The 26,910-nt window shown below is 36.1% G+C and overlaps 1 long non-coding RNA gene across 3 annotated transcripts; it reads right to left on the bottom strand.

Annotated features, from left to right (window-relative positions):
• Positions 1-496: 496 nt before the first annotated feature.
• On the bottom strand, positions 497-26,910 carry LOC132072660 (uncharacterized). 3 transcript variants are annotated; one of them, XR_009418364.1, is made up of 4 exons: positions 26,845-26,910; positions 18,451-18,579; positions 2,124-2,195; positions 497-1,179 (listed from the first exon to the last, which is right to left on the bottom strand). It is a non-coding gene; the product is annotated as an uncharacterized LOC132072660 (long non-coding RNA). The 3 variants fall into 3 exon arrangements; XR_009418365.1 differs by having other exon boundaries at positions 18,451-18,549; positions 26,845-26,888; XR_009418366.1 differs by lacking the exon at positions 18,451-18,579 and having other exon boundaries at positions 26,845-26,907.

Consider the following 26,910-nt stretch of genomic DNA (forward strand, 5'->3'; position numbering starts at 1 on the left):
AGTTCTGAAATAGTTGACCAGTTTGTCAGTCTTTCCTTAGGCAATTATGGCATTCTTTGATGCCAATTATGGCATACTATTTCTACTTCATCTGACTATTTCAGTGGTTCCCCTCCTCAGATCTCTCTGCAGGAGGGCTATAACTGGCATCTACATCACCAGTAACTATATTGCTTCTCTTTGGCCAGAAGTCATAGCAAGAGTAATTTAGAGAGCATCAAGCACACTGGTATATAACTGTATATAACTATACACTGGTGATCTAAATGTGTACAGGGAATTTCTCCTTAAGAAGTTAGGATTATGACCCTTAGGATAAAAATAAAAACAGGAAAGCAAAATTTAGACCTTACACTGCAGGAACTTGCCTATGGCTTCAGTCAGAGGCAAGTATCAGTATTTGTCCCACAAAAACAAATTTTCATCTTTAACATCCAGGAAGCATCTATTATTCAAGTTTGATTAGAGAAAAAAAAATCAATATATTGCAGCCATATAAAAATGATAATGAGACATTTATTCTTTTGATATATATAATGTCAGCTTCTCAAAAGAGTAATCTTTCATTTTCCCACAGGCATACATTGGAGGGAAGATTTTCCAGTTTTCATGGTCTATTTATAGATGGAATTTGTATTTTCATTTTTCTCTTCTGCAAAGGAGTATTATTCCAACAAAATGCAAACTACAGAGCTATCTTTCAGCACTAACAATGTAATAAGCAGAAGCTAAAATCTAAAGCTCCTGCAATGCTGTCAGACTGGTCACTGCAAAACCAAAGACTGCTTCTTTTGCTTATGTCATGATTTAAGCCCCAATGGCAACTAAGCACCAGGCACCCCTCACTCACCCCCCCATCAAGTGTAATGGGGAGGAAAAACAGAAATAAAGCCTGTAAGTAAAAAAAAGCTTAATAGTTGCAACAAAGTAAAATATTATAATAGTACACAACAGTAATAGTAATAACAATAATAAATAAAACCCAAGAAAGAAAGTGATGTACAGTACAATTGGCTAATCACTCACTGAGCAATGCCAAAGCCCATCCCTCTTTCAGGTAACTCCCCTCTTTATACACTGGGCATGATGTTGTATGTTATGGAATATCCCTCTGGCCAGTTCAGGTCACCTGTCCTTGCTGTGCTCCCCCCTCAGCTTTCTTGTGCACATCCTCAGTGGCTGAACATGAGAGTAAAAAAAAATAAAATAGTCATTGGTTTAGGGCAAATACTCCTCAGACACAACCAAAACATCCCTGTGTTATCAACATTATTCTCATAATGAATGCAAAATGCAGCACTGTGTACCAGCCACTGAGAAGAAATTATCTCTGTCCCCACCAAAACCAGGACTACTATCCTTTAACTAATTAATGAATTAAAGCACCACAGCACCTTCTTGCATAAACTGTTTATTTTCTTTATTCAGATAAGAGTTTCCAGTTTTAGTGGTAAATGCATCTTGAGTTAAATCTGAGCACTACTTATTAGTCAAAGACTGTTCCCAGTTGACAGAACTGTGAAAAATGCAATTATACAAAGTTGATAGATTATTTCTTTTAAGAAGCAGCAACTGTCATATTTATTCAACCTGCATGTAGAAGCCTGTACACAATTATGTCAAAATGTGAAGATATCATGAACAAAAATTGGAGAAAATATTTTCAGGTTTTTAGTGGGTCCAGATTCTGCCTATTTAAACAATATAGATTAGAAGACACTACAAAAAACAACACATTCAAACAGAATTTATTCACTTCTCTTCTTAAAAAGGACTGTAACGAAGTTTCTCTGTTTACTTGACTGATGCTACTTTTAAGTGCTATCTTTATGGTCTCATCACTCTCTTCCCTCAACAAAAAGGATGCTAACACTCATACTGAGAAGACTAAAAAGGGAGCAAGGGGAAGATGGGATGACCCACATAAAAAAATTACTGAATTTGATAAGAGCTTAAGTCTCTGCAAAATTTCCTTTTTCACTTCTACCAGGTGCAACACAAAGGAGAGAGCATGACTTTTACAAACCAAGTGACCTCATAACTGCTAAAGGTCTTTAAAAAGATACAAGCTCTCTCTTATAATGAAAGTGTCCCACAGAAAGATGAAACACTTGTCTACTCACAGAACAGAGTAGGGCTTCTTTCCAGCCACAGAGTAAACTGAACTTCCAGTCTCTGGGTTTGAAAACTTGGACCTGAAAATAGGAATGAACAGTCTCACAATGTCCCAGGAGAATATGACTTATTCTGCTGCCAGCTGACTCTCTCCTAATTGATCTCAGAAATCAGCCTTTTTGCAATTAAAAGCTAAAGAAAAATATCTTACTTATAATTTAATATTTTGGAAGACACTCTAATGATAGAATCTATAAATTCATTTATACATGCATATATGCAAATAGCATATATTTGAATGTAAACTAACAAACTGACATTTAAGATGGAAAATACAACATACAAGTGCATTTTTTTCCTGCAATTAAAGCCATGCTAAAGCCATGCTTAACTGCTAAAAGAAATATAATGCAAAATAACTTCTGATGATTCTGGATTTGCTTTAGACATCTTAATCTTAGGTTAGATTAGCAGCCTGGAGGGAGGGAGTCAGATTGCTTGTTTTGTTTTCAAAGTCAAATATATTTGGAAAGATGTAATTAATATTTGTACCAAAAAGCAAGACAAATCTAGTTAAAAAGTACAACTGCAGAAAGTTTAACCTGAAAACTAAAGACCTGAACGTGAATACTTCTGCAGCTATTAGTGTAACATTTCGTCTATTATCCATATCCGTTAGCTAGAAAACACGTTAGATGCCTAACACGTAGCTAATAGAAAGTCTTTAATTGCTGTCATAGAGAAGAACCCAGAGAGCAAAAAAACCACAAATTTTCTCCTTTGTATGAGTAAAAAGTTTCAATGCTTGCAGAGCAATTCCACTGTTACAGGTGGAAAATATCTAGAATGGTATTAAATGGCTCAGTTTGCCCTTTAAATAGAGGTTTTAATGTGCAATGTAGATACATGCTGGCAGATCCATGCACAGGCATGTTCTTACAGTGCCAGAGGCCTCATACAGAAGTTTCCTGAGCTACTAGCTTAAAATTTTAATATAACTTGTCACTTTGGTGAGAGCCTATGACAATGAATAAACCCAAAACATGAAGTTGCTTACTAGGTGAATATGAAGCCTTACTTGATTTTTTGGGGTTTTTTTTTAATCTATTTATTTTTGAAAGACACAAAACATTAGGAGCAACATGAGAATCCAAATGAAATTCCAGCAAACTTCCATTAACTTCAACCAAGCAAGAGTTTCACATATTCATATTGACACAGGCCAGCACACAAAACCTTTGACAAAGGGTAAGCCTGCATAACCAGGTGCTTAAGAGGTGAAAGATACCATAAATAACATCATAGCCAAATTTGCTCAGTGTGCATTTCAGAAATTAAAGTAACATTCCATCTATTGCATCTTCTGAGATGCCTGCTGAGCTTGGCACCAGAACTGAGGCATTAAAATCCATTTCAAAGCTGTTGCATGAGTATAGAGAGGATTCTCTGGAAACAGCAAGATATCATCACAGACTAGCACAGGAGGTGGAGCAAGCAACATTCATTCACAGACGTCAAAAATAGTCTCCAAAGAACAGACAAGTATTGGCTGTCAAACTACCTATTGGCAGTGCTCTCCAGAGCAGTCGGAATCAGTCTCCCATTTCATCCTCATGTTTTTCCTAGGCTGGGTTCAAGACCTCACAGCTCTCTCAGTGTTCACAAGATCTCCTCACAGTTCTCTCACTGTACTTCAGCTTTTGTAAGGAAAACTGCCACCATTTCTCTCTCTCATCTGTCTCTAGTTCTGTCATATTATTTCTTCCTGCGATCATCCAAATTTGTCTCACAAGGCTTTTCTTTGCACTTGCCTGCCTCAGTTACCTGAAGTCACGGGTGCATAAAAAAAAGTAAAGAAAGCAGAAGATTCATAGGGTGAATCAGACCTGAAAGTCAATGTTTTTGGCAAATTTCATAGCTAGTTTCACTTCTGGGACTCCAAAGGAAGTCAGGTACCTTCCAATGTGAAATCTGTAGTCTTCTCTTCACTTGGGTTTTCTATACTATAAAGCAATAATTTACCACGAAGTGCTTTTGGCTAGAGAGCACACCACTAGAAAGTTACACTGAAATGGTGTCCTATTTCATTCTTTCTGAAATGCATTTTACTATTTGGTGGGGGGTGGGAAAGTATTTCTTAGAAGCACATTAAGATGTTTGGTACTCCCAAAGTTGAAAACTGCCTGAGGAAAACACCACTTGTGACTTTATGAGCTTTTCTATGTGGGAAACAGGTCTAAGGTACTATTTAAAAAAAAAAAAAAAAAAAAAAAAAGTAAATGTTTTTAAAAGTGGCATACAGAGAAAATGCCACTGTATTTTCACACAGAATATTTACACACACAAAAAAGTAGGTCAGCATTACCTTATGATTCCAGCTCAATTTCATCCTTAAACATCTGTCACTGGTAACATGGTTCTCCTTTTGTGTCCCTGTCAGATATCTCCCACTTCAGTCTTATAGAAGTAAAACCCACAAAAACCAACAAAGAAACAACAACAAAACACCTCTTTTCCCACTCTTCAATTTAATAATTTTTTCCTTCCTGTCTACTTCAATCTCCTTGCTCACTCTCTGGTAGCCTTCATATCTCACAGCAATATTGTTTTCTCTTCCCTACGCAAGGCCCCCAACAAAAGATAATGGAGGAAAATAAGTCCATTACAGATTAAGGTTGTTACCACTGTTATCCCTGAATGTCATGCTTAAGAACATTCATAATAAAGAAAGAACAAGTCTCACATCTCCACCTCACTACATCATGGGGAATAGTCTGGATTGTAATTTTTATATATCATTAGATATGTGTATAATTTGAAGACTGATATGTTCAAGCATCTGTAAGGCTTTGCATCATTTATTCTAAATAACACAATTGACTGTCGAAAGTGTTTGGATTATAAGCCTAATAAGAGTGAAATAAGACAGATGCTGTGTTTTTTACTAAATATAATTTTTTCTCCTGAAAATCAACACATCTGCAGAAGTACATGAATGGACTGATTTACTTGAATGCTCTGTCCATCATATCTTAGGACATGCAGTGGCTATACACCTGTTACATTGCTCCAAAAATAATTGAGTTTTCAGGAAGAAAATCTGAAAATTATACTAATTTTCTCAAAATTGTCAATTGTCTTTTCCTATTTCCTACAAAGCTAGAAGTATTTCTAGTGAGCGCTTACTACCATGCTCTTTTTTTTTAAATATAACTGTGTAAATAAAAAAAATCATGCATTACACATGCACTGTTGATTCCCAGGAAGCCAGAAGTTTGGAAGAAATGTTTATGTCAACTTGCAACACCTGTGGAGAAGATAAGACCCTTTTATCCTGTGCTGCAGAAATATGATTTTAGCTTAATGATTCATCTAACTTTCACACAAAATGATGAACATACATTATTTGTTTATTTCATAAAGGCTAGCACATTTATTTATATATCTTCCAGAGAATAAAAAAAAATCCATTTCCTATTTTGAAATTTCAGCAACTTATCAATTCAAGTTTTTGAGAACCAATAAAATGAGTAAAAATGGGAAAAAATAAACACCGTCATCTCAAAAAAAAACCAAAACCAAACAACAAAAATCCCCTGAAACTAGATGCAGCTATCCAAGCATTCAGCCTGTTCTTGCATTACAGATTGCTGAGAAAAGATGACAAGAATATTGGATGAAAGCTTAGAGTACAAACCCACATTTTTTCTCTAAACTTTGGGGATAAAACATATCACTCAGACCTCCAGAAGATTTTGAAAGAGGCTGTGTCATTGGTGCTCAGTTAATTTGCATTTCTACATATACATCTATATGCTCACTCACATGTACACATACACACACACCTTTATTCCACCTTTCTCCCATGCATTTAAAACAACCCCACATTGCAAATTCACCGAGAAGTACTTAAAGATAACTTCAAAGTTATATGGTTACACATTCAAGAGCCCAGAGGCAAAGTAACAGCTAAACTTTTAGATTTATTGCAGTGGCTATCTCAGTACTCACACAGATAGAACAGAACTTCTGCCTTCCAGTACTTTAGAGTCAAAGAAATAATTAACTATTTCTAAATCTGCCTAATTTTTAAATCTTATTGCATTAAAATTAAGATTGTAACTAGAATAATAAAACTGAGATAATTAACAGTTTTTCAAGAAACTCTAGATCAGTGCTATCCAAGGCACCTAAAAGAACTGCATAGGGAAAAATATGTTTGTTCTTTCACAAATAATAATTCTATATAATTTGACTGTGATGAATGCTGGTACTGAAGTGAGAGAGATTTAAATGCTACTCTCAGCAATTAAACTAAAAACAGTTAAATAGCTGTTCTAAAGTTACTGAAGCATAACTCAAGTAAGTAATTAGGCAAGGCATAAAAATGCTACTTCAAATTTATTATATATACAGCTCACATCCAAAGAAATATGTTCTTTGGGATCCTTTGTTCCCAGCTCTCTTTCTTGGACAAGGATGAGCATAAGAAAAAATAATTATATTTTGCTGCTTTTTTCTGCAGAGATAAACCAGACTGTCAACTGCGTATTGGATCACTTGTTCAGGAATCTGCAGGATTTGGGGTCCTGACTCTGCTTTTACTTCCATCCCATCTCTTGTGGAAGTGAATGTAGAAGGGTTTCTGTTAACATTTCAAAAGACTTTTAAGGAGGCAGGTATCATTTTAATGAAGGAGATAGGGTAGTTTTTTATGGTTTAGTTTTTCTCCTGGCTCAACTGCATCTCATCTTTTTCCTGGTTTTATGTTAGTTAAAGTATCTTTGACACAATCAGGTTAGAAATTCTGAATATTTATGCCTATAAGCTCTGTAGAGGAAGAGGCATGGGCTATTAAACCAAAATGCTCTACTGACAGTTCAAGATTTTCCAGCTCTGTTATGGATTTCATCAGCACCATGGTCCCCTTTGTTTTCCAAAGGAGTAAGAACACAGAAGATCACAGTATAAAATATACAGCAAGGCTGAAGCCATGGCACAACATATTGCCATATAGTCATTGGTATGGCCAGTACTATAAGCACATTCCAAGCATTTATCACATCCTGCAGCTATACTGACCCAGTGCCTCACCAGACTGGGCACATCAAATGGACCCAAGTCAAAGGAGACTGGAAGATCTCCAAAGCCCAGGGTATAGCCTGGAAGTAATTTATTAAGCATAATTATTTGGCCTAAAGGAGATGTATTAAAATTTATTGTTTCCTCTGAGGCAACACAAAACCAAATTTCAGTACTTACTGAGGTGCTACTTCAAATTCATGCTTTATAAAACCTCAGTGGTCTTCAGTTATTCCACAACTATTTCCTGAAGGCAAAGGGCCCTTACTGTCAACAGAAGTAACTCAGAAGAAAACCGGTGAAAACAGGAGTTAACAAAACAACTTTCATAAAGGTATATAAATCAAGAACATTCATAAAAATTCAATTACATTTCTTAAGCTTAAGAAGAAAAGGCAGAGCACATTTTATCTGGAGCAAAAAGGGATAAAAGATACTCAGAACTGTGAAACAAAGGGCTAGATATTCATACTGCTTTGATATAACAGTGTCAGACAGTCTAAGAGGAATAGGCATGTTATTTTCTGTAACTTTAAAAACCAAAACCTTCCTTGAGATAGTTGGAAGAGAAGTGCTAAGATGAAAATGAACTGCTGTTAAATATAATTTGGAGTTGTTATGCTGCTTTATGATTACATTTGTTGACAATATTTTCCACCTGCCACCTCTGTAATCCAAGTTTTCTTTTATATTGTTGGAAACTTTTTGTGTTGTGACATTAGTCTTGTCTAGTTTTAAAAGTGGCTCCATATAAGGCTAACTAATAGAGAAGATTGTTTTATAACTTTGTAAATTTTATTAAACTGTGTGTACATCAACCTGAGACTGATTTGAAAGACCAAGGTACTGGGGTAAGCTTCTTTAAAATGTCAGCATCAAGTGATAGATTTTGAGGAAAAGCCCTTCCTATGTGGCAGGCACAGACAAGCAACTCTGTCAAGAAGCAGATGGCAGGCATACAGCTGAATGCTCTGAATATTCACCAAGATCATCACTCAAATCAAAAAGGGAAGCATGGAATAGACAAATGGGATGGAAGTAACTCTTAATGCTCAGATTTGCCTCGAGACACAAAAAAAAACCCAAAATAACCAAGTGGAGAAAACCACTACCTCTCCACAAATTGCTTCCAAATTGTGTTACTTCTGGGAAGTGTGGCAACTATGAAAAATAAAGTCTCTCTTCTTAGCTCTTTCTTGGGACAGGTAGGATTAATCACTCAAATCTTTAAAAACTGATCAAGGAGAAAGACTAAGTAGGATTAAGAGATACTGGGAAGAACATAATTAATCCAAAGGAAATTTCTAGCTTTATTTTGAGTTTAAAAGCAAGTCAAACTAATACCATTTCAGACTGAAAGAGGGAGACATGAGGATATCCTGGTCTACATACTTTTACTGTTCAATCAGATTATCTTTCCTCCTTCATAATTCTAAACTGTATATGTCTACAAATCAGCCCTAAGAAACTCTTGAACAGAGCTCAGTTTTCAGTTCTGAAGGCTGTATTTAAACAGGCACAGACAGGAAACAGAATCTTAGTCATACAACAATAATAACACAATGGCAGCGTCCATCTATTTCCCCAGGGTTACAGAACTGGGAGTTGCATAGCACTTGCACTGAGCCCATCCCATTGTAATGGCTGCAGTTATAGATTGCATGTTTTAGTATGATAGGTAAATTTACAGGCATTTTTATCAGCTATGATAAAATGCTGTCATATTCAAGCATACAATATTTTCCCATATTCTTCTGGCATCTTGATTTTATTCTTACTCTGAGAGGTATTCTGGCACCTTAATCAGTACTGACTTCAAGAGCTACCTGTAATGCACATTTAGAAATCAGAGAATTTGTGATTCAACATCTGAAAATGCAGCTGTCATACTGTTCACTTTGGTGTCAACAAAAACAATTGCTGAATTCTCAAAACCATACACATACTTGATACAAAAGCAATAATGTGGTTTTTGTGAAAAAACACATTTAATTATCATCCAGTGGACAAAACAATCAGGACAGTTTAATATTATTTTACATTTAACTTGTTAATAAGAGGCTTAGAAATGTTTCATAAGAAAATTTCTTTCTAAACCTAAGAACAATTTTAATTTAATCTGTCCTCTGACAAAAAGAATTTTCTTGAGTAGCAAACTTCAGTTCAAATATAAAGTTTCTTTCTAGCAATGAAGAATATTAGATTCCAAGAAGAAGATCCCTGGAAAATAGAAAAGCACAAGCTCTCAGTACCAATATCCTTAGAGGTAAACACACCTAGAGAAACACCCAAAAAATGAGACTGGTTGCCCGGAGAGGATATACAATCTGTGTCCTTGGATATATTCAAAACTCAGTGAACAAACTGAGATGACTGGGCCAGCTTTAAGCAGGGCGTGGGAATAAGAGAGCTTCAGAGGCCCCTTGCAACCTCTAACACTCCGCACTTGCATGATTCCATTTCTGCTAACTCTATGCAAGTAATTCTCTCCAAATCACTCTATTAAGAGAAGATAGACAAAATAATTGAAGAATTGAGAAGAGAAGCACAGGAGGAATTAACTGGTTGCTCAGAGGTAATTGCTGAATTTTTATCAGAACCAGAACCACCAGATAAGAAGTCCTGACATTAAATTGGGCTGTTTATTCAGTAGCATTTCTAGTGAGCGCTTACTACTATGCTCTTGTTAGAATTCAGTCTAAAGCCAGACTGAAAGGCAAATAATGAAATTCACAGAAGCAAAGCAAGAAGCGCTGAAAGGGAATAAATATAGGGAGAGACATATGGAGTAATTAAGATTCAAAGTTCTCAGATTATAGGAAATCATGATGTGTTTTGTATTAAGAGAGACAAGCAGAGAGAACAAAGCTAGTGAAAAGAGCCTGAAGTCAAATTAAGAGAGGAAACAGTATGGTAGGGGTGGAAGAAGGAAACCTACCGTGAGTGCCTGAGGTGCATACGTGATGGAAGAATAAATTTATTGGAGATGGCAGTGTATAGTGTCAGACTGCAAAAGAGATAAAACCAAAGACCTCCTTATGCACACCAGTTTTGCTGCTACTGTAGGTCCTATTCATTGAATCAATATGCCAAAGGGATACTAAAGAATAAATAAAATTTATTAGAGTTGAGAGGATACAGTTTGCACCAGTTAAGAAAACATTTACTTAACTGAATAGGTTAGAGTATGTTATTATAGCTGTATAATAAAATTGATTCTCTGCATCTTGGAGTACCTGGACACTTGCTTTGTGAATGAAGCATTTTCTACATACTTTAGAGATAATGACTCAGCTGGCTACAAAAATTCTTCTAGCCATCCCATACCTCCCAGCACCCTCTAGCAGAATTAAATGCCTATCAGTTGACAGGAGAATCTGAAAAAGTTTTAAAAAATGAGGCAAGTCATTGCAAAAAATGATAATCTATATTTTTGAGAAAATGACAACAACGTAGGTGACATGTTATATGTGCATGTTTTGGATAAGAGAAGTCAGATGTGTGGTATCAGTGTTTACAGCAGCCTCTGTCTACCCTCCTTATAATCATGAGGTATGCTTTGTCAACATACTCACTTCCACCAATAATAGCATTTAATTAGTGAAATTGTCTGTTCCTTCATCAGGCTCCCATAGCCTGAAGTAATTTTCTGTGTTCCTTAGTACTATATGTGACTTGAAATGAATCTCATGTGTTGTGCATTAGACCCTTCATTAAGTATGTTTCTGCTGTCCTTACAATCTTTAAAAATGCTCATCCAGAGCCCTCAAAAAATGCAACTAATTAATTTTTATATATTTAGCAACAACCATTACAAGTGTCTGTGCTGGAAAAAATTCAGACAACATTCTAGCAGAAAAAATAGTTCTCACAAGCTGAAGAAAATATAGCTGTGGGACATAATTAATACCAGCTGTGTTCATCATATACATTATAGGCCAAGGACAATCATGCTTATTCCAGATTCAGTCAGGAGTCCACCAATAATTAATTCTCTGAAAACATGGAGAAAAATAAATTATGCTTTGGTTAGAACCATATTTCCTGTCCAAAATATGCTAACACTTTCTTTTTCTCTTGTTTTCTTCCTTGTAATGACAGAAGAACTTGAAACATTTATACCAGTTTTAACTGGAGTCTTTCTATTTGACATGTAGTGGAATAATTTAATACCTTTCTGCCTACAACAAGCAAGAATGCATAACCAATATTGTAATAATCCTCTGACCATTCTTTATCATGTGTTACTGGACCTAGAGACACTAATCATGAGCAACCCTCTTGGCTTTAACACAAGAAAATTAAAAAACTAAGTGCATGATAATGGGCATCTACCTGGCACTTTTAAAGGCATTAGTTTTTTGTTTGTTTGTTTTAAAGTAGGTACAAGTCCAGACCTTTATGAGTTTTCTCAACTGTAAAACATTACCAATATGCATAGACATCCTTCCCACCCCCTCACACTCCTTGATTCCTCATCCTTCCCGTGTCATAGAAGAGATACTCATGATATTTCACACAGCCATTTTTTGCAATTTTAGTGTGTACTCTTCAATGCACAAGTTTTAATTTGGGAATGACAAACCTCATCTGATGTACTACATCACAATCCTGCCCCCTTAAATGGAGTAGACACTTAAATCAGTCATATCTTCCAGGTCTCTCATTTCCTGAGAATGCATGCAGCTATTTTCTTTTCATTATTTTTCAGTCAGCAGTAAGAATATGACAGTCTAAATCTAGGATCATCTCAACCACAGGTACTGTACAGATATGTTAATAAAAAATGCCATTTTTCTTTTTTCATTCATGCCAACCTGAACAGATACACAGTCTTTGGAGGGGCAGAAATTAGAGGATTACTTTTGTAATCCATTGTAGAATATTTTTGCTCAGCAGCTTCTTTGTGAATCAAGAAGGCGATCCTGCAATCACCACAGCTCATCAAATTTCACTTAATAAGAACTCAAGAGGGCACTGGTGAGAAATACAGTGTAGAGAGAGAACTGAAATGAATTTGATGATACTGCTTTACAAATTGTATCTAGTACAATTCAATTAGTTTGATGTGTTGAGATCCCAGTGGAAAATCTAAACAAGGGAAGATTTATAGGAAAAATAGTTTTCTCTCAACTAACATTGATTGATACAAAAAACAAACCTTACTGTCAAAAGAATTATGTGAGATAGCTTCTCCCTTTCATTCAAACCACATCAGCTGGCCTCGCAATCTTTTCCCAAAAGCCCAGACACACACAACACGATAGCCGCAGCATTGCTATAGCAACTGGAGGGAGAGTTGCTAAAAATGTATACAATTTAATCATTCAGCAAGGCTAATTTGCAAAACAGTAGCTAATAAAAAACCCAAGAGATGCCACTGCTACACATCCCTCTACATCCACTCAACAGAGAGCACACACACACATTTTCACTCGGCACTCTTCACCAACAGCAAAAAAGAGAAGTTTTAGCTGATATAACTGTAAAAGACACTCATTTTTTGGAAACTAAATGTTGTCAATGCATGTTGGAATAATTGTTTTCTACCTCTCAAGACTTGTCTCGACACTCCACTAAAGTTTAACAAAGTATCTAACACAAACACATTTTTGGCATTGCAATTAGTTTTAAAAAATGTTTTTCTCAAGCCCAGGGCACCATTAAACTCTAGCCTTCAGAATGCTGCACGTGACATATGACACAATTTTACATATGTCAGAAGTCAGTCCCAGTAATTCCAGGAAAACAGTGGAGGAAAATATAGTTAGAAAGGTTCAATGCCCCTTGGAAGAGGGGCTTACTGGAGGTCAGACTTTTGCACAGTAACACATTCAGTTGAGTTGTAACTTCTCATGGGAACTTTGCCAGTTAAATATATATTTCTTTAGTTGGGAATTACTTTTAAAAAACTTTAATTTTGTGTACTAAACATGACTTTTTTGCAACATAGGCACTTTCAAAATATTTGTTCTGCTACCAAGTGTGCTTGTACGAGGGAAAAGTTCAGATTAGGTTTTATTCCTCTAACATCACACAAATCCCCCTAAAAATTATCATATTTTATGTCTCATTTATTCGGCAAAGAAGTTAAAGTACCTCAGTCTTCCTGATTTGACTCTTCAAAAGCACATTTGACAGCTCAGTTCATATACTAGAACTTAGGTGTCATGGTTTCAATGCTATGTGATCACCTCTGTTTATCATACTCAAACACCTATTTTGGTTTCAAAGGCATAATTACCTGGAGTTTTGAAACTTTACCAGTCAAATTTTTTGTATCTTTATTTTCCATGCAAAACCTCAAATACTGAATTATATTGCATCAAGTACAACATTCTATCAACTTTTTATTCTTTTTCTTTCCTGTACAACAAATATAGAAATAGATTTTTTTCTTGTCCTCAAACGCCCAGTGTCACTGTCTAAATACTTATTAAGTCTAATAGGTTGGGCTGAACTTTTAGCAGAAAATGCTTTTAATCCTTTTGGTACAAGGGTGGCTTTCTGCAGCCATCAGCTGCTGCTCTGAAAGCACTTGAAAGGTGTTGTTCTTTTTTGATAGCAGCTTGTGTGATAAATATGCCCACTGACAGCAGAAACCTGCAAGCAAATCTCCCAACTGATGCCGTGCAAAGCCCATAATTGCTTATTAGCACTTTGGCTCATTTCAGACAAGAGTCTCTCCAGCCTTTCCCCCCGCAATCACAAGGTTTGTAGCGCAGAGTGGTTTGGGTTGAGCAAACACACTGGAGAGCCACAAGTGCCCTCTTCCGGATATCCAATGCTACTCCAGTTTATCCATGGACCAGCACTGAGGATTGATCCGTGACCAGATGTCTCGAACACTCTCTGCTCAAGTGTTTTGCATTCTGTATCCCTTGTCTGAATATGCAAAGATTTCTTGAATTTTAAGCTTTTTAGTGCAAGCTACACAGACTAAAGAGCACCAGCCAAATAGCTTAATAAGAAAATACCTAGCTGTGTAACTTAGGAAAGATTATTTCCCCATCATTTATGGGCAACATCTGTCAATGTGTTTCTTAACTGAGTACAGAAAATGGATCTTTAATCCTATCATTTTCAAGCATCATTTAGATTAAGAACAGTCCTACTTTTTCCTCCAAGTCTGACTTTTTTTCCTATTTTTTGGTCTTATAATATCAATAAGGATAATCTGTATATGAAGGAATACATTACAATGTCAAGACTCAAACATCAGTGTATCTTATACCTAGCTATCAATCCTCAGTGAGGTAGATAAAGTCTCTCAATTCCCATCTGTGCTGGGAATTGAGGTTCAGAGGTCTGAAATGCACCAAGCCACATCCATAAATCAGTATGTGCCTAAATAGAGAGTTAATATATTTCCTATTTATTATATTTCCTGCATTTGACAATCTAGGCATACACATTCACATACATTAAAGATTAAAATGAATGCTTTGCATGACAACACAACTTAACATTCAATTATTACACAGCTACTGAAAGGAACGTGGTAGACATGGGTTTACTCTATAACCAGCAGCATGTGGAAAGTTATGAACAAAATTGAGAAACATCTTAAGTCTAAAAGTCCACGTAAATGAATACAAATAATAGATCATGCTTTTATTTTATTCTAATCTGCTTATGTTGGTTATACCAGTTAATGTTGCTGTCTGTAGGTGACTGGAAAACACAAAATGTCGATGATGCCAGAAAGCAAAGAAGAACTAGCCATTGTGGATGTGGTAGCAACTGTGGAAATGCTAACCTACTTCATGAGTCAACACTACAGAGGGGACACCAAGGCATTTGCCATCTGCCTCTTGCCTGGCTCAGAGATGGCACATCTATTTGCAGATGTATGGCACCTCTTGATCAGGACTTGCACACAGTTATTTTCTTGTTATCCCAACTACAGGTGTGCTTATAATAAGAAAAAAAAAGCCCTCAATTATCTATGTCTCAAAGACTTTTCACAACATATTCAATTATGCAGCCTCTTGGATCAAAGAGCTTCTTCATTTTTTAACCTCTCTAGATCTCTGAACTAACTTCATTGGCTTGTGCTGCTTTTTAGCACATCTTTATCTGAAGAAACTCATTAACATGCTGACTATATAATTTGCTAATCACTAATGAAAATTTTATATCAGATCAGACATAAAATTGATCTCTATGACATGTCAGTACACACCTCTTGCCCTTCGCATCCCAGCTCAATACTGCTGCTTACCATTATCTTTTATTTGCGTTAAGTCCTTTGGACAGTTTTCAGCCTCTGTGTTATTTGAGCCAATTTACAAATATTTTTCAATGAGACTTTGCAAATCACTATTAGTAATTTTTACTATCCCAAATACTTCATTAGATTTTACATACATTAAGCTTCCTATATCACTATTTTTTGACTATTCAAAAAACAAATAGCTAAATCATCTAGCTATTTACTAGATGATTTAGAAGTTACTTTTGCCTGATATTCTTCATTCTTTCCTTATTCTATCACTCAGTAAGCTGTGAGAGCTTACAAAATCAGTATCTGTTTCCATATACTACCAAGACTTAAAGTTAGGACTCTTGCACAGTGCTGTAAATTTAGGTTCATGCTTTCCATCAGCAATATATTTATCCCACCTCAGTGGCAGCTTCTCAGTTCTCCATGACTTTCTAAGTCATTACAGGTGGTGTGGTCACCATCCTTTTATATCCTGGATGCTCAGAATATCCAATCTATGCTTTTCCTCCCAACCTTCTGGTCCTATCCCCATAATATTTTTTTATCAGTTCTGATTTGCTTCCTCACTACTACCCTCCTTAGACAAAAAGGCAATAGCCTTTACTTATACTGGTATATACAAAGTCCTTTCATTTCTGCTTTTTTTTTCCCACTGTTTTTATGCTGCATTTAATAGTAATAGTAATAAATTTCCTTGCTTTCTACAGAAAAAAGAAATACTGGATTTATATATGCCTGCTTGAACATCTTTTTAAAATCCACTGATACCCAGCACAAATCATGTGGCACAACTCTGAACAGAAGGCTTTTGTCAGATCCATTTGTAAAACAAAGGTTATCAACATTTCTAAAAAAGTTTCTGATTAACTAGAGCTTTTTTATAAATCTTTTAGGAAATCTTAATTGAATATCTGAGGAAAGATACATTGCTCTTATTTAACTATCTAATAATTATCAAGTAGATAACCAATACTTTGATACCAAGCTTGCATTATTTGTTATTTAGGAATTGGTCAGTGATTAAATTTTTGGTATGTGGAAAAAGCAATTCTGGTGCAATGAAGATCATATACATCCTTAATTAAAAACTAACTATATCCAAGTCTAATTTTATTTATGAGCTTTCAGGGAATAGTATTAACTTCTTGACACTACAGAACTGATTCATCAGATAATATGCAAGAAAATTTGTAGGAAATATTCCTTTGAAAGGCAAAACTCACAAAGTAATTATGTCTTTTATATATCTAGGTATCTGGCTCACATTATGTCAAAAAACTCATATCTTTTCATGGATTATAATTAGCACTTAGTAATTCATAAAATGCTAGTAACTGTAGGATTTAAAACAGTTAATAAAAAAAAAAAAAGATTCACTGGTGAAATGCATTGTAACTACACAAGACAAGAAGAACAAAGATATTTTGTTTCCTGTATACAGCAAAAAACACCAAAACAGAGAAGAAAAAAAAAGCCTGAAATGACAAGATTTATTTTCAAAATAATTTCATTTGGCTAACTTTATGGTCAAGAGAAATTAATTCTTAGCTGTCTGGTGGAGAGAATTAGGACAGGTGCCTGAATGCCAGCTGCCTTTTCAGCTCTTGTCACACAGGACAGGGGACACCAAACAAGTCTGCACTCTCCTGTCCAGAGCCAGACCAGGAGCTGCAGCACATGAGAATGGCAATAGACCTCTATGTATCAGAAGCAGATAACAGAGGGTGAGATCAAACTAGATGGCTTTACTTTAGATGGCTACAGACAGGAGAAAGCAGTTTAATTCCATTTATATTACTTCATATAAGCAAAAGAGAAGATGAATTGAACATTAGTTTGAAAACAAATGCAGAAATAGTGAGAATGTAATTTTCAATGTGAAGGTCTGTAGAAACTTGCATAAAGTGTTGGGTATTGTTGCACTGAAGTCTGGTTTTAGCGTGCTTTGAGGCCAGTATAGATTTAGAAAATTAGGTTGAATTTAATGATCATTTTCAACTATCAAAAAAATTCTCTTTGAATGCTTATTTTTATTAAAGAACTTTTTCTCTGGAGAGAAGCTTATAAATGAGTAGAGAAGTTACCATTAGATTGTTGAAATATAAGTTTTATGTATTTACATTTCCAAATTTCTTTTTCTGTTTTTATTAAATTCTTTTTCCCCATGTGTTGCTTTCCTTATGATCACAATCTGACAGGCAGCTGATTTTAATTTTAAGCTGTTTATAGTATACCTCCAACTTTCATCTGTTATTTGCACTTCTTGTGATCTCTTTGGAGAAGGGAACAAGTATTCCCATCTTTACAAGCAGGGCCATGAGTATTGTGGGAGCTACCAGAATAAGTACTAATAATGACAAGAGTAATAATTTAGGCAGCTTTCTCTTATCTGCTCTATCAGAATCAGTTCACCCATACAACATTAGCACTTCACTATCATCCACCAATGATCTGCCAAAATATTTAACTTAAAAACTGACAAACATGTCTTGGCTGCACACACACTGAAGTATTAAAAAACTGGAAAGCAAGCTGTATGCTGCCTATTCATATTTTATTTATACACAGACATGGAGCAGCATTATGAACGTCATCATGAGCCTAACAGCATTTCTCACACTCAATAAGGTTTTGGCCAGGAAAATCAGTATCACATAAAAGCAGTCACCTGTATTTGCAGATACAAGATTTCAAAGAAAAGACTGCATCAAAAGACCTAAAACTTGAAGTAAAAAACAAGCTAAGGAATTCTGTGAAATTGAGCATGCTAAAAGACAACAGATGAATTGTCAAGTTCCTGAAAGCACAGAAACAATAATCTAAACCCCTATAAAAAGTCCAGAACTGAAAGTAACAACATCAGAAACACTTTCTAGAGTCATCATTGATATTTCTCTGATGCCACCAGTTCAACATATAGCAGGACTCCAAGTGAAACAATTTTAGCACTAGTATCCCTCAGGAAAGGTATTAAAAGTAACTCAGAAGAATATATTTTAAACCACCCCACTGCCCCAAAAACTTACCTTAAAAACATCTTATCCAGAGCAGCACATGCAACTCCACATCTCAGCTGAGTTACACTCCAAAGAACAGGGGACTCAATGAAGTTCAGACAAGGGCAACTACAAAGAAAAAAGTTCGCAGCAGCTGCCCTACAGTGAAGGATTAAGAAAGCTAAGACTCCTTGATTTGGAGACAATGACACAAAACGAACATCACATTTACACTTCAAAATTTTCTGTATCTAGTGAATGACTGCAAAACTATTATTCACTAAATGGATAACACTATAACTAAGAAAAACCCAAAACCCCAACCCTCACAGTACAGAGAAAGAAGTTAAAAGACAAGAAAGATCTAACTTGCCAATGTCTTTGAAAATGCAGTTCGTGGACAAAAAAAACCAAAAAACCCATGCTATTCCCCAAATAGCACTTCTCCTTATTCTCAGTTGGAGAACATTAAGCTGGACAGACAACTGCTGTGACTCAGCTGGGCCTTCTTATGCTGTAATCTCTTTTACCTTTTATCAAGAAATTTTATTATTTCATTAAAAGAATGAAAATGCAATAATTAATAATGCAAACGCATACTTATTGGGCAGTCTGTTAACTAAGATAATATACAGCACTTCAACATAAAATGTCAGAATTTACTTACTACAAGGAATAAAAACCTAACAGAAAACACCCCACCTTCCAAAGCATTTTTCCCTGAATAAACTGGAAGGATTGAAGGAATGAGTGCACACTGTTTACTGACATAACCATACACCTACAAAAAGTCAGTCACAGCTATTCCAGGCTTTTATGGACATCATATTAAGGATTGTGAAGTAACTGAAGCTGACAATGTTTTTCTTTCAACAGAAAGAATCTGTGTCTATACTTGTGATATCAAACTGCAGTGCTTTCTCAGAAATAAGTATTTTCAAAGGAATAACAACTGCCAACCTAGTGAAGAACAATATAGAAAATTATATTCAGATAAAAATTCTGGTCTCTTATCAGGAGTAAAAAAATCATAAACAACCACATTTTTTCCAAGTCATCAATATATTCTGGTTTTTCAGGTCACAAATATGTCCTTTATTGTTTTCAGCACCCACCTCCTGCTGAGGGTATCCTCTTTTGGTTCTTCTGTTAAAACCAACCAAACAAGAAAAACAATAACACCAAGGCTCTATTAAAGAATTAAGTACTTGATGGTAAACTTTTTACTTATCTATGATGCTCAATCTCTTCGAAAGTATTTTTGCTTGTAGACACTAGGTTGAATCCACTTCAGCAGCATTGGCTTTTAATTGTTGGAACTACAGAGTACAGAATCACTATCTGTTTGCATCTGAAGTCATTAAAAGTGGACACCAGAAAACTCTGTTAGTACCCAATCCTGCAGATTGCTGGCTGATATTGTGTTCTCTCTGGCAGTTTTATTCACTTACTGGGATCTATACATATTCAAACTCATTAAACTATTTTAGTTCCAAGTACTAAATCTAGCAGAAGTTTCAGGTCCAGATGTCTGGTAGAAATATTCAAGCTCAAGTGCTCCTTTAGAGCTAGTGAAACAAAATTCTTGCAGTCAGACCCTTGGAAAGTCAAGGGTACACAAAGAAGGAGTGCTAAATTCAAAAAAGACAAGTGTTTTTATGTCCTCTGAGAAGAAGTCTAGGAAGCCTAAAAGGACAAAGCCCAAATGTTGTGGTTTGATATGCAATTAAAACTAAGAAATGTTCATTAAATATTCATTGATTCCTAAGTGAAGGTGGTTCCCTAAATTCACTAATTCTACTTGTGTGTGCATAGGAGATTTTACTTCAGTCACTCAGATATCCTGACAAATTCTGTAGGTCATGAAATCTAATGTGCAGTAATTGCACTGTGTCACAGACATAAAACCACACATTAAATACTAATTGAAATTAAGTTGAGTCAGAACATTTCTAGAAAAACAGGTTCTGTCACTGAGCTTAACACTGAAAATTGCACTCTTTCACACCAGCACACCATACCATGGAAAATAGCTTTATTTTTGATTTAAATATGACCCAGATAGCAGGTAATACAGAGAAAAACTTGGATTCTACTATTTGATTCTGGAATTCCTAAATTTCAAATGAAAAGTTAAAAGAACAAGCCATTTGAGAATGCTTTATTTAATGAGCAGTCCTATGCCACTGGTTAGAATTTGGCAGTTAAACCATCAGAAATCACTGAGCCAGCATATAATTAGGATGGAAATGCAGCTATGCATAATGCCCATAATTAGGCCTATGAAAGCTGAAACAAGCAAAGCCATTAAATCAGTCAATGTTTAAATCAGATGGTCAGTGTACCTACTCACTGAATTGTTTGCACGTGGTTTCTGAGGTCCATCGGTGAACTGCAGGTCATACACACTGTGCAGGCATTTTGCAGGAAACCACGCTTTGTTAGCTCCTAGTCTGATTTAAGATTTATCACCTACCATGTTCCAAGTACTGTTACAGTGCACTGCAAAGACAGCACAGCACACTGACCAGGCTAGTAGCTTTTTGAATAAAATAGAAAACAGATAGCCCAAGTTTACAAAAATACATCCAGTTAGTGCATATCATCTACTATGTATTAATGTTTTTAATGTCCTGAGTGTTTTTGTAGTGAATTTGCTTTGTATATCCTTAGCAATTATCCATCATATTTCCATGCTCCAGTTTCTTTTGTGTGCTTCCTTGCTTCAGTAATAATTTTTAAGTTCAGTGATCAAAAAAGCTCACCTATGCAACTGCCCTTTCACAACAAACATATGACACTATCGCCAATGCATCTGGACAATTGCATTAGAGAAGATCTGGGAATTTTTGTCTGAAGCTTTTCTACATGCAAGAAGAAATTTTTTAAACACACCAATTTGTGCCAAAAACCACTTCCAAATTCTGGTAAAGTTTTTTTTAAAAAGTTATTCACAACACATTAAGGGCTTTACTTCTGCTATTTCTGCCATGAGGAAACCTGATTACTCAGACTTGTGAGATTTAACCACAAAGATTTGCAAAAGACTGTCCTATATACTGAAGTCCCAGGACTCTCAATTCTGACATAAACTGTATTCTTACCTACCTTTTCCTGACTAACAAGACCTGAAAAGAAAATAGTTTTATGTATATGGACTGAGTAACACACACTGAGAAACAACAAAACGCCTAAAGCCTACCTAATTTGATATTTAAAAAAAAAAAACATTTTACTGTGAGGACAGCCTCCACCTGTTGTATTTCCACCAAAACTTTGATATAAAATAAACATATTTCTTTTTTCAGCCCTCTTGGGAGTGAAGGGAAACACCATTTACAGCTCAGCCATAGATATCATCAGCACACATACTGGAGTATGCAACACATTCCACAGTTCCTGTGTTGCCCTGACAAAACTAGACCAATTCCTTTGGAGGAAATCTGTTTATCTGCTTTATGCCAAAAATCAGGAGGCAGACTGTAATACTGAAATTGAAGGAGCAGGAACACAGAGTTCTTCTGACATGGTAAAAAGCACAGGAATTATGCTTGTAGCAATCCATCTGGTTTTTAATCCAAGTAATCTAAGTTTATTATTCTTTCACAGTTTCTGTACATCTACCTCTATATGTCCCTAAAAAATCTTAATACAGGACCCACTGGACATAGACAGTACTTCATTAATTTCAATGTGTTTAATGTGTTTTAATATGTTAGCCCCACAGCAATGGTGTTCAGTTAGGAAAGATTCACTCACTTAATGCCTTCCATATTTTCTCGGCTCATAAGGAGCTGCACAGTACTGCAGGGAGCATATTGTAGAGTTATTAAATGCTATTATTAAATATGCCATATTACTGCTGAAATCTGTACAAGGCAAGAAAACAGAGAACCCTCAATATTTGAACTTCAAATATTATACAATATTTCAGTAGCTACATTTTCACTTCATAATTCCAAAAGGTCTCTACACATAATCACAGCTGAAGGTGAATATATTACAGTAAATGTGACAAGTTAGATGATAACTGTGGTGTTAGGGTTTAAAGATTTGCAGTCATGATGTGACTGCATTATACATAGTGATAGTTTTCATAATTTATTCATAATTTTAGGAATACTATGAAAAATATAGAGGCACTTTAAAAACCAGATCAATGATATGTGCATCACTCAGTAGTTGAAACTCATTTACTGTGTGTTCTCATTTGCTTTAGTGCATTATTTTGCTGAGGGCCAGATTCCAAAATAGTAGCAGTTTTCTTGCTGCTTATGTCATTTTACTGAAGCACTCAAAAGTTTGGGTTCTCTAAGATCTTTTATATCATCTTCTAGTAAAAATCCAGAATTTACTGAGATTATGTATTAAGAAGCTCCCCATGGAAGTAAAAACTGAAAAACCCCAAAGGTTTATATTAATTATTAGAGAAGTCAAGGCACTGTTACTTTCCTTGTTGTCAAGACTTGGTACCACAGCTGAAGATGCCATGTCAGCCTCCTGGCCCACATGGGCAAGGAAATAATGCTGCCCAGGGATAAATGGTGCACAGTGTACCACACAGCTGGAGTGTGTCACCTCCAGAGCTGTCATCCCGGGCTCTGCAAGGGACAGAGCCCCACGGACTGTGTGAATTGAACTAACACAGAATTTACATACATACCTACAAACAAAAGACACAAATACAGACTAAATAGAGAAAAGAATGGACTAGTGCTCTGGCCAACAATGAAAATATGCTCAGGAAGTCAAGTCATCCATGAAATGCCAAGACAAAAAGGACTACTAAAACCTTTGACTAAACACAGAAACACACCTACATAAAAACATACATATTTTTTAAAAATACATCATGTTAATATATACTCTGAGGTAGACCTTGCAATGCATTTTTGCAGCTCATCAGAGAGACCTCAACAGCTGAGTGCTCCTTTCTCAAAATGGATTCTGAAGGATTAGGAAATATGTTGAAAGAAAAACACAAATAAAATTTTAGTACCTAAGAATCTATTATACAATTAAATAGCTAATGAGCTCAAGCTGCTTCCTTAAACAGAACATATCAGGAATAACTTGATTACTCTATGAAAGTATCTTCACAGAGGAAAAAAGGTAGGTAGTTAAGAGTTCTTTAATCTAGCCGAGAAAATGAAACAGGAAGCAAAGGTTAGAAGCTAAAGTGACACATATTACAATTAGAAATTAGGCACTCATTTCTACCACAACCAATTAACAAGTACATTTGTAAGTTCTTTTCCTGTTGAAGCCTTTTGAAGAGCTCTTTTGTAATCTGAAAAGAAAATTTTATGTGAAGTTTTAAACACACTTCCTGCTGCTTCTCTTTAGATTAAAATGTAACAACTGCTTATATAAAATGAATTGCCAGCTAGGATAAAAGGGACAAGGAGGGGAAACACCCTTTTTTTCCTCCCTGTGACAGAAGAACTAGAACTTGGTAAAATACAAACTTACACAAGTTTCACCTCACATACTATAGCTCAAAGGAGTCCACCAATTTATCAGCATTGCTCCCACAGAAAGAAGTTCTGCCTTAGGACTTGGGGTACTGCAGTCATAGAATTTTAGTTTTAAATGAACATCCAGTAAGTTTTTGGACTCACTTTCAAAAACAGAAGTACAAGCTTTTAACATCTTTTATTAAAAAAATGTGCCATTTCATGTCAGTCATTTTTAGTTCTGAATCTAACAAAAGACAACATAATGAAATGTCTCACCAGTGATTGAACAAACTGAAAAAAACACAGTCAAGCTTTCAGTAACATTAGGCAGGCAATATTAACAGATTATACTCTACACTGAAAATTGTAACAAGAATAATAATTGAAGTCAATTGCCAAATCAACAGTAATGTAAAACATGCAAGTAGTCTAGCTAAAAGGTTTCTAGTAATTTTTCCAGGTATGCTTACAGGCTTAAAATAAGCTGATGAACTAAAAGCACACAGGAGAGTAGACAATTTTGATTGTTTGGCTATTTAATATATGCTAAGCATGAAAAGAAGGACACTAAGAAATTCACACTACTCTGTAGCTTCCTAATTTTATCTTATCCTCAAAGAATCTAATGCAGAGCAAGCTGGTTGAATCATTTAATTTCTTGCAATTTTTTTGCTAATTGTAATGCAAATATCATTGACTACATTTTTCTTCTGGGTAAGATTATTCTACCACCAATAGTGGTGAAAACAGCCTTTTTTCATTTCTTTCCACAAGAAATACATTATATCTATATTTCAACTGATTTAATTTTATCTCCTTTCTTCAGTCTTTTCCCTATCAATTATACATTAGATTAATATTTGACTATACAATTAAACAAAAGCTGATTTTTTTCTCCCTAAGTTCAGCAAAATAAATTTCTTCAAGTGCAATGTGTAGAGTAATCTCTATAAGCTATTTTATTTCTGGAAGTTATATGAACTCTAAAATTTGCTGTCTTTTGACATTTACTCCAATAAATGTGAATTTTACACTTTTACAAAGTTTTGACTCCGTGGTTATTCAGGCATACATTCCACTCACTTTCTTGAGTTATACAGCCAATGAACTGTTTGACACTGAAGTCAAGCTGCTCACTGTTGCTCAAGAGTGCCTGCCCTGCAGCTGCCTGGTCATGTGCAGCTTCTGCTGCTCCAGATATACCAACAAGCCAAGAGTGAATATCAGTCAGTACATCTGCCTTAGCAAAAAGATTTATATACTCTTCTATAGAGAAAAATAACTTCAAAAGTGTAGCTCTTTCAATGTGTCCTTCTCAATGACCAGTCTAGGGTCTAAAATCGGGGAAAACAGCAAAACAGAAAATAGCAAGAGCACCATTTGTGATCTTTGTCACTGTCATTTGTCTAGCGTTACTGAATTACATGAAAATATTCAAGAAGAAACAGAAAAATATGGTAAACTGTGAAAATCATTTCAAAAACTTTGTCATAGTTTCATGGTGAGAAAGGTGTGTGTTGCATGCAAGGAATTACACTTGGATTCTAAAAGTCCTTGGTGGAAAAATGCAGTAGACTCTAGAGTTTGCGTTGTTTTGATTCATCTTGTTCCAAAATGTCACCAGAAACAGCAACATTATCAAATGTCCTGAGTTTTAAATTGTTTCAATAAAGGATTTACCACAATTATATCTTGTAAGTTACTTCTGAATCTACAACTGAATAATATAGATTGAACAAAGTGAAACAAAGGCTTGTTATTGCTTTAAAAATGTTGTTCTACTGATTAGTACTACAGAGTCAGTACTGATGCCTCAACCAAACTCAACAAATTCACAAGTTTGGAGTGAGGTGGGCCACCTGCGTGCCAGGTGCCTATCAACACTGCTCCATAACTCCTCTCCACAGCTGGACAGGGGAGAAGATACAATGAAAGGCTCACGGGTCAGGGTAAAATGCAGGGAGAGATAACTCAGCAACCATCATCATGGGCAAAACAGACTGGACTTAGGGAAATCAGTTCAATTTATCATGAACCAAAATAAAGAGCAGGGAATGAAAAATAAAAACTGCATTTTAAAAGAGCTTTCCCCCATGCCTTCCTTCTTCCAAGGCTTAACTTCACTCCTGGATTTTCTACCTCATTCTTACCTGCAGGGCAGGGGGATAGGGAATGGGAGCTACAGTCAGTTCATCACACATGCCTATTGCTCCTCACACTCCCCCTTCTCCAACATGTCCGTTCCCCAGGACACAGTGCTCCACAAACTTCAGTCCTTCAGGCACAGACTACTCTAATACAGCCTACTCTAATGTGGGCCCTCCCTGAGGTCTCAAGTCCTGACAGCAAACCTGCTCCTGCACAGACCTTGCAAGGGCTCACAGCCTCCTCCAGGCCATCACATGCTCCAGCTGGGCTCCTCCATGGGCTGCCCATGGGTCTCTGCTCCACTGTGGCACTCCACAGCTGCCTCACCATGGTCTGCACCATGGCCACAGGGGAACCTCTGCTCCTGCAGCACCTTCTCCCTCTCCTGCACTGATCCTGCAGTCTGCAGAGCTGCTGCTCTCCCATATTCTCACTCCCCTCTCTACCTCCTGTTGCTGTTGCACAGCTTTCCCCCCTTCTTAAATCCATTATCCCAGAGGTGCTACTGCTGTGACTGCTGATCTTGGCCAGCAGTGGGTCCATCTTGGAGCCAGCTGCAATTGGCTCCATCAGATGCAGAGGAAGCTTCCACCAGCTTCTCACAGCAGCCACACCTGTAGATCCCCTGCTGCCAAAGCCTTGCCACACCACACCAATACATGGGGCCAGGAGCCTGGGTGATGCTTTTGACTCAGACAAGCTTGGAGATAAAATTATAAAGAGATTATAAACCAAGAGCAGTAGGCTGTTGTCATTATATTGCAAGAGTTCTATTGTCATTACATTGCATAGATTCCATATTACTAGAGTTTTGTACCTTGATGTTTCCCGTAGGCAGCTCCTCTAGGCCTTGTTTCTTCCTTGTCCTCACAGCAGCCAGCTG

This window comes from Ammospiza nelsoni, chromosome 4, assembly GCF_027579445.1.
Source record: "Ammospiza nelsoni isolate bAmmNel1 chromosome 4, bAmmNel1.pri, whole genome shotgun sequence".
Lineage (NCBI taxonomy): Eukaryota > Metazoa > Chordata > Aves > Passeriformes > Passerellidae > Ammospiza > Ammospiza nelsoni.